Source organism: Ostrea edulis, chromosome 7, assembly GCF_947568905.1.
Source record: "Ostrea edulis chromosome 7, xbOstEdul1.1, whole genome shotgun sequence".
NCBI classification, from domain to species: domain Eukaryota; kingdom Metazoa; phylum Mollusca; class Bivalvia; order Ostreida; family Ostreidae; genus Ostrea; species Ostrea edulis.
This window is the reverse complement of record NC_079170.1, coordinates 32,372,463-32,386,163: the sequence shown is the minus strand read 5'-3', so window position 1 is coordinate 32,386,163 and position 13,701 is coordinate 32,372,463. Positions and strand designations below refer to the sequence as shown.

Below are 13,701 nucleotides of genomic sequence, written 5' to 3'. Positions count from 1 at the left end.
CACAATTAGCTTGTCCGGTCTCTAACTTTCATACTTTTTGGTGCATCTTTGTGAGACTTACATAACATGATCACATCCAAAAGAGGAAGGTTCCTATTTATTTTTATGTCCAAAGGTCAAGGTCACATTGTCACTAAATGCCATAGATTTGAGCTTGTCTGGTCTTTAACTTTCATCCTACTAGGGGCATCTTTGTGAAACTTACATAACATGATCACATCCAAAAGAGGAAGGTTCCTATTTATTTTGATGTCCAAAGGTCAAGGTCATTTTGTCACTAAATGCCATATATTTGAGCTTGTCCGGTCTCTAACTTTCATACTACGAGGGGCATCTTTATCAGATTTGCATATTTTGATCACATTCAAAAGAGGATGGTTCCTATTTATTTTGAGGTCAAAAGGCCAAAGGTCAAGGTCTCTTTTTCACTATATACTGTAGATTTGAGCTTGCCTCTAACTTTTATACATGTACTTGCTGGTGCATGTTTATCAGACTTCAAATCCTGATGACATTTAAGATTCATGTTGCTTTTGAAATCCAAAGGTCAAGGTCATTATCACACTAAATACATATTGTGGCCATTCAAAGCTTCATACTTATAAACTATATTAAATACGTGCATGTTTTTACTTTGTGAATAATTTTCCAAACTGCAACCTGGCTATATGTATCTTTGATGCATTTTAGCGGGTTTTTTTAGCTCACCTGAGCCGAAGGCTCAAGTGAGCTTTTCTGATCACATTTTGTCCTGCGTCCATCTGTCTGTCTGTCATATTTTCATCTTCTTCTCATGAACCACCAGGCCAATTTCAACCAAACTTGCCAAAAAGCATCCTTAGGTGTAGGGAATTCAAGTTTGTTCAAATGAAGGGCCATGTCCCTTTCAAAGGGGAGATAATCACAAAAATGCAAAAATAGGGTGGGGTCATTTAAAAATCTTCTCAAGAACCACTGGGCCATAAGAGCTGAAATTTACCTGAAAGCTTCCTGACATATTGCAGATTCAAGTTTGTTCAAATCATGGCCCCCCGGTGGTAGGGTGGGGCCCCAAGGGGGTATCAAAGTTTTACATACAAATATATAGGAAAAATCTTCTTCTCAAGAACCACTGAGCCAGAAAAGCTGATTTTTACATGAAAACTTTCTGACATAGTGCAGATTCAAGTTTGTTCAAATCATGGCCCCCGGGGGTTGGATGGGGCCACAAGGGGGATCAAAGTTTTACATACAAATATATAGTTAAAATCTTTTTCTCAATAACCACTGAGTCAGAAAAGCTGATATTTACAAGAAAACTTTCTGACATAGTGCAGATTCAGGTTTGTTCAAATCATGGCCCCTGGGGGGTAGGATGGGGCTACAAGTGGGGGGGGGGTCAAAGTATTACATACAAATATAGGAAAAAGCTTTAAAAATCTTCTTCTCAAGAACCATTGGGCCAAAGAAGTTGACATTTACATGAAAGCTTTCTGACATAGTGTAGATTCAAGTTTGCAAAGGGTAGTTTGGGCCATAATAGGGAACAAGGTTTTACATGCAAATATATATGGAAAGTCTTCAGATATGGGCCAAGGTGACTTAGGTGAGCGATGTGGCCCATGGGCCTCTTGTTTCTTAGATCACCTGAGTAAACTCAGAAATGAAGCATAAATGGGACAAGGGGGACATAAATTGTAAATTTCAGGACTCCAGCACCCCTGAGGCCCTAGGGGCAGGGCAAAAACTGTCCAAAATTGACCAAAAGCTTTATTTTTGGTCATTATGTCATTTGCTGCTATATAAATTTAAGATTAAATTTCATAGCTTATTTGTGTATGCTTTTTTTAATTCATAGAATATTTTGAACTTGGGGATTCTTAAAAAGATATATCTGTGGTTATTGGTTACTCAGACTTGTCTCAATCTATATTTAACAAAAATTTGAAGTTCTTAATTTTTAAAATAATTCATTTCATTAATTTCAGGTAGTTCAATTATGTTGTTAAAATTCTCAACCGATATAGCCCAGATCTATGGTAGAGTAAAAACTATACCTAGTACTTGTTGAAGAAAAACAGTGATGAGTTCAGTTACTGCAGCAAGGCAATATTTTCAAGGATGACCTTGTGAAATTTTTGTTTTGCTAATATACATATATTATTATTAATTATAATCTTCATTATGATGTAAAGATGTCATTAAGTACAGTCGAACCTAGGTATCACAAACTCATTGGGGCTGAGGAAATACAAAGGTACAGTACCCGCAACGTTATTCTTGACATGATAAACGATAGAACACGATACATGCATGATACGATATTATACACGCACGATACGATAGGATACACGGTAAACCTGAAAAACGCAAAACCTGATAAACGATCTTCACGATAGACCTGATAAACGCAAAACACGATAAACGATCTTCACGATAAACGGAAAACCTGATAGAAATTTTGTAAATTTAGAAACAATTTAGACAGAACGAAAGTTTGATACGTACAAAATAATGTCATTATGTTGATAATAATATTGAAGGATTTCAATACTTAATATATATCTAAAGCATATAATATATTTATCCACGGTTGTACGTTTATTTTTTATTTTTAAAAAATTCTATTTATGTTTTCTTTAACATCATTACAGCTAAAATCCGGAAGCTAAACTATATACGGTATTGAATTCATTATTTGATATCTATATGAATTTTCTCAGCCAATGATTCTAAAACGTATATTGTCACCTTGAATGTTTAATATATGAATCATAAATGGAGTGATTGATTTTTATCTTGCTTAACGTCTCGCTCGAGAATATTTCACTCATATGGAGATGTCACCATGACCGGTGAAGAGCTTTTAAATTTAGGCTTATGCTCGGCAATTACGGCCATTGAGCAGTGAGGGTTTTTTAGCTTGCCACACCTACCGTGACACGGGGCGTTTGTTTTTAAGGTTATCTCCGAGGACCCGTGGTATTCACACTTGATGCCGAGCGTTTAGCAATTAAACAGGGAATTAACAAAATGGAATATAATGTAGTGATATCATGCTTCAATAGCTCTCTTATTCTAATGTCTATTATCTTGGATATCAAATAAAACTAAGTAATATTTTGTGTTTAGCGAGGAGGGGGATTATTTTGCATCAAGCTCTGAGTTCACCGCTCTTTCAACAACTACAATTATTTTCATAATGACCGCTTTAAATGCAATCCACTGCACTACACCATATGCTCATATGTTAGATATTTCTACACTATGAGTGATAATTGATAGTCATAAGTAATTGGAACATATTTATATGAATTGATATTTTGTTAACAAAAAATAAATAAACTATTAAAAACATATACGAAACCCGGCTTGATTTAAAGTCGCAATTTAGAAACGCTTTAAATTAAATGTTTGTGTTTAGCATGTAAAAAATTCAAATAATCATCAAAACCGGCATACATTTCCAGTATCTACACGTACGACTATTGGTATATGTGTACATGTACATGTACAAATAAACAAAAAACAACGATGACAACTGAATCGTGCCCAATTGAGCAGAATTTTGGGAGATGCAATATACCCTTGCACTCTTTTAAAACTTAATCTTCTAAATGTGTGAAATACAATGCCCCTGAGAATGTTTACTGTCAAAACACGGGTGATACACAAAATCAGATAGATAAGAACGCGCACAAGTTCAGTAGTTGATATATATTAAGTTGAATACAGGTGAACAAAATCGGAAGAAAAAGAACCATTATTAAAATATATGTAATAAACACTGTAATTTACTGATTTTTCCTTTCAGATCGGAACTTTCTATTTCTCTGTTAGTGTTCATTACAAATAATTGTTTCTAGACAAAGAAATGTTTATGAACTCCAGATGAAGGAGCTTTCAGTTTTATTGTCCTCGGTTTGCTTGGCAAACCACTGCCTACTTTCCAGACAGAATAAAATTGCGATAAATTTTCACCCTCTCTGGACAGACAAATATCTCTTTTTCTGCTTTAAAATCAACAGCTTTATGTTCTCCTTCAAATATACTGTCTTTCCTCGATTCCTAAAAATAGCTTCTTTAACAAAACGAATAAAGCTTTCGGAAAGTATCTTACTTTTTCATTAGATTTAATATACGATCCCGATAGTTTCCGAAGCTACACGATAAATGATTTTCACGATAAACGGAAAACCTGATACACGCAAAATACGATACACGATAGACCTGATAAATGCAAAACACGATAAAATATGGAAAACCTGATATAGGATAGGATACACGCACGATACGATAGGATACACGCACGATACGAAAGGATACACGCACGATAGAACACGATGGGAATGTCAAGAATAACGTTGCGGGTACTGTAATGCGAGGATTCGAGACATTGATATTGAGGTTAAAATACATAAAGAGACAGTGATTGATATTCCAACTCACTTCCATACATGCATACATCATGGACTATTTGAGATATTGATATTCGAGATATCAAAGTTCAACTTTATTTTAGTAAATGTTATTGCTTATTTTTATCTAAAATGTCACTCAGTGCTTATGATATACCTTTGGACTTTAAGGAGCTTGAAATATACTTGCAGGTGGCAGCATGAAGGAGACCCAGGTGATACCTGTTGATGTATATGTGATACCTGTTGATGTATATGCAGCTGATGATGTCGACATAGAAATTAATTCTGTTGATCCAAATGACAAGGTACAAAAATTCAAACTTGTTTTATTTTCTAGCGAAATAGTTATATAGGTCAATGTGATGTACCCTTAACCCCATGTATATAGAAAATATAAATACATTGGGTAATTTCATTAGTGTTATGTCAAATTTTTACCTTAGCCTACATATATTTGGCAGATTGAATATTCATGGGATTAGCATAGCAACTAAATCAACTGAGTCATGTCCAAATTTCTAATTTTAGAGAAGTTCTGACTAAATCTACCTAGCTTTTAGATTTATTACTAGTTCTGTATCTAATATGTTTTGAAATTCTACAGGAAAGAGATGGGCTCCCTGTTGTCTTGGTACTTACAGGCTTTAATGTAAAAATAAAAGGCTAGTAGCATATATTTGTGTTGGTCTAGTGATGGGTAAAAGTAACAAAGGTTAGGGTTTTGCTATAATCATTAGGAATTCTACTTTTTACAGTTTAACTTCTAAACTCTTTTGGGTTCATTGATTGAATATCTAAAAGTTATTTCTGTTTTGTGTAACAAAAACTGATGTTGCAGGGAAATCCTTTTTCTGCCCCGAAGGTGAAAATTTGAACAATATTGTCCATCCTGTAACTTTTCATCAACGTACCTGGAAATTCATGCATTTTTAAAAGGAATAATCAATTTTGTACGGAAGCCGATAGGTGCCAGGGTATAGAAATAATATTTATTTAACTGGCGGCCGCCACTTAATTTAACTGGCGGCTGCCACTTATTATCTGGCGGCCGCCATATACATTAACTGGTGGCCACCAGTTATTTTATCTGGCGGCCGCCACTAAATTTATATATGGGGGCTGCCAATTGCAAAAACAATGTAATTCGTATCACTGAGTGATTATTTTGGAAAGATTTAGAATAGTAAGCAAACACACAGAATCGTTTCTCAAAGTGTATAGGGACAGTCGGAGGAGAATTGTCTTCTACAATTGTTGACAAGCAGAAGAGGAACCTAAATTGTATCTTTTGTCCAAACTTCTTACTCCTAAATTGGAGGGAGGGGGCTCCGCTCATTCTTAATAGGGGATCAAAGATTTACATACAAATGTATAGGGAAAATCTTTAAAAATCTTCTTCTCAAGAACCACTGAGCCAGAAAAGCGACGATTTACATGAAAGCTTCCTGACATAGTGCAGATTCAAGTTTGTTAAACTCATGACCCCCTGCGGCTAGGATGGGGCCACAATAGGGGATCAAAGTTTTACATAACTAATAAATAGATAAAAATCTTTTTAAAAAAATTTCCTTAAGAACCATTGGATGAAAGAAGTTTACATTTGGACGAAAGCTTCCTGACATAGTGCAGATTCAAATTTGCAAAAATCATGGTCCCCGGGATTAAGCACAGTAGGGGATCAAAGTTTTACATACAAATGTACATTGTGTAGGGAAAATCATTAAAAATCTTCTTCTGAAAAATCACTCAGCCAGAAAAAATTACAATTACATGAAAGCTTCCTGACATAGTGCAGACTCAAGTTTGTAAAAATCATGACCCCTGGGAGTAGGTTCGGGCCACAATAGGGATCAAAGTTTTACATGCGAATATATAGGAAAAATCTTTAAATATGAGCCAAGGTGACTCAGGTGAGCAATGTGGCCCATAGGCTCTTTTTTAACTTCTCTGAAACTACCTGGCCAATCTTTGTCATTCAAACTGGTTAGATTTGATATTTTGTTCATAGACTGTTGTATTAGCCTATCAATTTTCATAAGAAATGAAGGAAAAAACTTAGTGGATGTAAATATGATTTGATTAGGATGTAAAATCATTGGTGGGGGTACCCATGAATTCCACAAAAATTGAGGTACAATAAATTCTAATGTTTCCACAGTATTTATATGAATAAAAGCAATTTAGGCTGTATTTTTCAGGACCAATATGAGATAATTAGTGACTATTTATCTGGAGTTGTGCACAATGAGCCAAAATTATCCAGATTAGCAAGAAATGGCAGTTTATTAGAAGGAATGAACTTCCTACTAGTTGGATTTCCTTCAACTTAGGTAGGTTGTTAATTTATATTGTTATATTCAGTAATATATTCTCACTGTATTGACGAATAGTCAACAATTGAAATGGTAGCCCATCCAAAAGATATTGACCAGTCAATATTTTTTTAATACTGACCGGAGAGGAATAATATGGAGATAATATTCTGATAATTTCAATGTATTGCATCCAATTCATAGATTCGTTGACTGACGTAAATAGACCTTCGCGAATCAAAAACAATGTGACATCATAATAGGTAATTAGTCAAGACACATAAACAATGGATGCACAGTGCAACGGTTTGCTCGCAGAATTAACAGATACAAGGATTTGTAAATGATTGATGAGTAAAGAACCAGCTAGTATGTCTGTAATATAATTCCTGTGAGTGAAGGAGTATTATCAGAGTCTGTTTGGGTGACAAGGATAATTTTAGAATGTGGATGACATTGATAATGTGAGCCCCCTAATCAGTGTTGCCCTCAATTTCAGTCAAGATTTGTATAATATGTTTCTCCCAATTTTCCCTTTAATTCGTGCAGTTCTTCCAGGTATATTTGATTGACAGTAATTCTTAAAATAAAAAAAATACATATAAAATAAAATATCATTTATTTTGCAATTGGTGACATATTTTAAAACAGATGTAATTCATCCGTAACTAATGAGCTAGTGATACTACAATAACAAGAAAGAAAAAATTTACAGGATTTTTTTCTCATTGTGCAACTGGTCCCATAATTAGTACCATACCCAACACCAAAAATATTGATATCCCACCCCCCATCCCCCCCCCCCGCCCTTCCCCCCAATTTTGAGACTGAAAATAACCAATATAATCGCCATAAGCAGACTACAGTAATAGTGAAGTGTCAGGGACAAACAATTTATTTTAATTCATTATAAACATAATTTATTATATATCTGATGAGTTTATAATGCTTTTCAAGACTAGGCAGAATGAAACTTACTGAGCTGTAAGCATAGATTCAACAGAAGTTTGTAATTATGAAACATTGTATGAATTGACTTAATACTAGTTACTTATTTAAGGAATAAACTGGAATAATACAATCTAGACTGCCATAGTTCTCTGTATTACGTGACTTTGAGACAAACCTATTTGTTTACTCCATTGTTCGTAATTGAAAAATGGTGTCCCAAGTTGACTAAAACATTATATTGTTTTGTTTTGTTAATTACATGTATACAAAGTCTTTACTCTTTTTCTCATAAAGATCATTATCATTTATCCCATAACTAGGCGTTTGATGACTCGGCAATCCAAGTACTCGTACCATGTCCTTACAATGACTTTTGTTAAACCCTGTATATACAGCAATTAGTTTGACCTCTAAACAGCAATTATTTTTTTTGCATAAATATCTGGACATTTGAAAAAGCACTTTTCAATTTATGTATTGATACAAAGAAATCATGTAATCAATCTGTGTTTGAAGGATATATTGGGGGATAGCCTATCTTAGTCAATAAATATAAATGGCAAATTACAAGTCGGACACCTGGAACATTGTTTGAGATATTTTTTTTATGTAGTTAATGTTCAGAATTATCTTGATTTATTAATGATGAAATTTCCCGTGAAACACTTTGTAAAAGTGTACAAAAATTTGCATGGTTACATATAACATAACCAAGGTGTGCATTACCTGCCAGCCAAAAATACATTAACATACTTTTATATCCCATTTGTTTCAAGAATTGTATTAATATAGTTGATGAATCAACTCCCCTTATACCATTTTGTAAGTAATTTTTTACAGCATAAAAGCATCTAAAATTTAAAAAATCAGTCACATGTGCATTAATTAAAAACTAGTTTTTAGGTATAGATAACATTTCTGGAGTTAGTATAGTTTCAGGAATGAGGAAGCCCTGGAGACTAGTCTTGGACTGTTTAAAAGGGATTCCCTGTCTTGTGTGACTTTTTTCTTCTTAGCTTCTTGAATGGTCACATAAGACTGTGAGTCTAGACTGTAGTTGTTAATATTAGAATAAATGCTATTTGTTCATATGATATAAAATCACCAATATCTTTCTGTTTTGACATTATTTTTTTCCATTTGAATGGCTATGGGTACCATTTCCAATTGTTTGAAAATAAATCATGTTTATAGCATTTCGTTTAACAAATATTGCTAAAATTTGTTTCATATTATTTCTTCATCAGAGGTTAAGGATTTGATTACTATTCAGTCCCAGGAGATGCCAATCAGCAGTGAGTCCATCATCATCATTCCAGACGGAACGAATGAGGAAGTTAAGGCATGTCTCTTGCAAGTCCAAAAACTGAGTAAGTTTTAAATCATAGATATATGCTAATTATGTCCTATTTTTATCATTAGGTATTGTTACTATGTTCAATTTTGATTGTCTGAGCTTTGTCAGATTCAAACACAGGGGCTAAGCCCGTTTTGGGCCCAAAGTCTGTGATACCATGATAAATATAGAGAGGGGTCTAACTCTGACCCAGATAAAAAAAACTAACCACTTGGTCCAAATGCCAAAAAAATCTTAAACTAGGTACGCTATGCGTAATTTGTCGTTTTACTTGCATAGATTAATGTTTAAATACTTGCATACCAAAGAACAAAGTACGATTCAGTACACATAAAATGGCCCAAACATTTTCTCTCTATAAAATGTGTCTGGAATTAACCTTAATCAGCGTTTTAAGAAAGTAAAATATATGTCAGGTATACTATGTCAACAAAATCAGAAGGATATTCCTAATTGAATAGCATTATGACATCATGAATAAGACATTTCCCGCCATTTTTCCAAAATAAGCCTGAAAACTGTCAAAAGTCATACAGCTTATTGCTCAGGAAAAGATGTGCGTATTTGCGCGGGTATGTTAAGGCAGGTCATGCTTCATTTATGCTGGTAAACTGAATGATTTTTAAAATCTGTCTTACACAGAGAGAGGGAGCTACTAACTCTTAAAAACTATTTTGGTTGTTTACATGAGAACATTTTGTATCATAACAACATGACAAACATGCGCTTCCATATGACGTCATTGCATGACTGTTATAAATAGATCATGGAGGTACCTTAATAGAAAATGTAAAAGTAACACATTATCCCAAGATTTAAATATTGGTCTAACTGGCGATAATGACGGTAAAACACCCTTAGTATATCAGAATTACTGATAGAATCCTACCACTGTCAATAAGAAATAATTATTGAACATTTAAACACGAAACCATCTAGCCCATGTTTTGCATTTTGCACTGATGGCTGATGCTATGCAGTTTTCTTTAAAAGTTTTCTTAACAGACGATTCTATCAGTAATTACCGTGTACATTAGTTTATGACCTTTCAAACGGTGTATAAAAAGTCTCTAAAAGTATACGGCCTAATGTGCTACTTTTTCAGTTTTATTTCAGTCTGTGACAGAGGAAAATCGGATCGACATGCTAAATGGAATGTTTTCTCCGTTAAACAAAATTGTCAATGAAAGATATCAACATACCTTCTTAATATCAATAAATTCTCAACGTTTTACATATATATTCCATATATCCCATGTCATATATTTCAAATACTCCACATTTTGTCGATATTTGCATGGCACATATAAACAAATTCCTTGCATGTGTCAACGTCACTCGATGTATAGTCATGACGTCATCAGTTTACTTTCATATCGATCAGACAGAAATTACACAACAGCAGTATAGCATTTCGAATTTTGTTGGATCTTAGTAGCTGCATGGTTTATTTTATGCATAAATAAAACTTAAATAAAAAATAAAATCAAAATTTAAGATATACTTAGTGATATACTAGATGTCACATTGTTTCGCGGATTTTATCCCAGTCAAAATTTTCATAACCTGCCTTAACGTACCCGCGTGTCGAGCAAAATGAAAATGATATATATTGTGAATTATTTTAAGATGAAAACATACTTGAATATCATTGCTCGACGCATGCGCTGTATGTTTTCGGAAAGGAAAATCACCCGAATTTGTGGATATTTTAACTGAAAATGGCATTTCTGCAAATTTATGCCAACTTTTAGCTCTCGTCACATGACACAAATCATTTTGCTGATCAAACTGAGCGGATTTGGGGTTTGCTAATCCATTCCTTATTTGAATGCCAGGGTTTGAACTCCAAGTGAAATCATCGATATTTTGGGCCAAATGACTTTAGAAACTGTACCTACTTCTTTCAAGCCACAGGTTCTTATAATAACAAAAATATACATCATTGTTCTCTTGATTTCACTTGTTTATTTTTACTAGGACATTTACCAGTCCAGGTCACAGAGACGTTTCTCGCCTATGACAGCAGCATTCATTGAAAAGGGAACACGGACTGTACCAAAGTACAGACCGAGAAAAAATGAAGAAAAAGAAAAGTACCTGCCATGTGCACACTGTTTGGCCGTTGTTGTAGCTTCAGACTTATGGAAGCACCAAAAGTCATGTCCAGCAAACAAATCTCAACAAAATTTAAAATATCCTGTATGTGAAGGACGTTTGCTGTTACCCTGTGACTGAATTTTCAAAAAAAACTACATCAAATTGTTTAAAAACTGTCTTGCTATCTCCTTTGTATTTTAATACATATCTAACATGTAATGATAATAAATTATCATAGAAAGGTTAATTTATCTTCGTAAATACACAGTTTATACAAAGACCTTATCTTGTCGATTAAAGTTTTTAAAGTTGCTTTCATAATGAATTTTTCGATTAAATGTTAACATTAAAAAATAATCCTTATATTCATTATTTGAAGTAATAAATATTAAATCTATTTATCTTATACTTTACAAACTGATATTTATATCCCCAAACGAAGTTCAGGGGGGTATATAGGAATCACTATCTGTCCGTCCGTCCGTCTGTCTGTCTGTGCAGATTCGTGTCCGGGCCATAACTTCTTTGTTCTTTGACATAGGCATACCATATTTGACACATGAGTGTATCACCATGAGACGATGTGTCATGTACCTTCATGACCTCTATATGACCTTGACCTCAAGGTCAAAATTAAAGGTTTTTACAATGGATTTGTGTCAGGGTCATGACTTCTTTGTTCTTTGACATAGGCATACCATATTTGATACATGAGTGTATCACCATGAGACAATGTGTCATGTACCTTCATGACCTCCATATGACCTTGACCTCAAGGTCAAAATTAAAGGTTTTTACAATGGATTTGCGTCAGGGCCATGACTTCTTTGTTCTTTGACATAGGCATACCATATTTGACACATGAGTGTATCACCATGAGACGATGTGTCGGATACCTTCATGACCTCTATATGACCTTGAACTTTGACCTCGAGGTCAAAATTGATTATAGGGTTTTGACATAGTCATGCCATAAGATATGGGTGTATCACCATGAGACGATGTGTCATGTACATTCATGACCTCTTTCTGACCTTGACCTTTGATCTCGAACTCAAAATTATAGGTTTATACCATGTATTTGTGTTCGGACTATACCTTCCATTTTCTTCTACAAAGGCATACCATATTTTTACACTCAGTAAAGTGGTAATTTATACCTATTAACAACACCCTTTCGGAGATTGGGGTAAGCGGGGGGTATTCTTAGTGAGCATTGCTCACAGTACCTCTTGTTATTTGTGTACCCTAGAAAATGTTAATCCCGGAATCATTAATTTATATCTTTAAACATGTGTAAAAAGTATGGAAGACAAACTTGATTTTTGCTCGAATTGTCCTAGCTTAGCATGCATCTAGTCTAAGAATGTACTTAAGTCCTACATAAGCACGGTCTTAGATTTAAGTACCCTTTATGTTATGAGCCCCAGTTCATGAAAAATCATGGTTGGCAATTTGATTATCTTGTTATTGGACGTAAGTCATATATATTTACAAGTATCGATACTTTAACAGGTGTACCCTATGTACCCCATTGTTGTTTTAAAATTATGACGAAGATTAGGAAGTCTCCAAAGTTAGGATAGCTTTGTTAGCCGCACTTGTGACTAAGATATGTTGTTAGTTCGTCTTAAAACACATCTTAACTCTAGCATGCCTGATGATCGAGACAGTGACAAGAGTATCAAATACGTTTACAAATAATTAGTACTTCACAAAATCGGTAAACTGCAATTTAAAAGCTATTGTATATGATTCCTAAATAATAAATGTCATGATAACTTGAACGACGTACCGTATTAGTTTATGATCTTTGATTTAAACCCCTATCAAATCTGCCTTGGGATGATTGTAAAATTTCTTTTAAAAAATCGAAGGAAATATTGGTAGAAATATTTGCGGAGCTTATTCCATTGCGCAGGTTAGGATCAGTTTGACCTCAGTAGACTCTGTGTACAAATGTATCAAAGCCTTCACTTGACGGTGTATATTTAAACAAAAAATGCTTTTTTTGGTGGTTCATGCGGATATGAAGGTAGCGGGCGTTTCAAGAAAATAGTACATCATATAGAAGGCAGCCAATTCTTCCATATATGAAAGGTTACTACAACTACATTTGAAAGTATGACGTCAGTCTATGTACATGTAGTCCGTTCAGTCCGCGCTCTCAATGTGGGTAAAGTTTCGATCGATCACAAAGTAATCCACGCAAAGTCAACCTCAAAAGTATAAAATACGACACCATTTAACAATATAAACCATACTTATTATAGTTATTTGAAAAAAATAGCATTCTCACTAAATGAACAAAATAATGCGTTTGAGGACAATTTTAAAAAAAGGTTTAAGGAATGCGTATATATCTATACGCGGACAAATAGGTTTAAACTAGATAAATCTTGACTCGCTTTTATCAGTAGCTGTATGAACACAATCGGATTTCTTTTTTAAAAAAGAGGGGAGAAAATTCTCGGTAAATGTACATATAGAATTGATCTCGGTTCGCTGTATGTACATATAGAATTGATCTCGGTTCGCTGTATGTACATATAGAATTGATCTCGGTTCGCTGTATGTACAT

The 13,701-nt window shown here is 34.2% G+C and overlaps 1 long non-coding RNA gene across 1 annotated transcript; it reads left to right on the top strand.

Moving 5' to 3' along the window:
- Positions 1 to 6,598: 6,598 nt before the first annotated feature.
- Positions 6,599 to 11,507, top strand: LOC125653124 (uncharacterized). Its single transcript, XR_008796862.1, has 3 exons — positions 6,599 to 6,730; positions 8,911 to 9,033; positions 11,001 to 11,507. It is a non-coding gene; the product is annotated as an uncharacterized LOC125653124 (long non-coding RNA).
- The last annotated feature ends 2,194 nt before the right edge of the window (positions 11,508 to 13,701 follow it).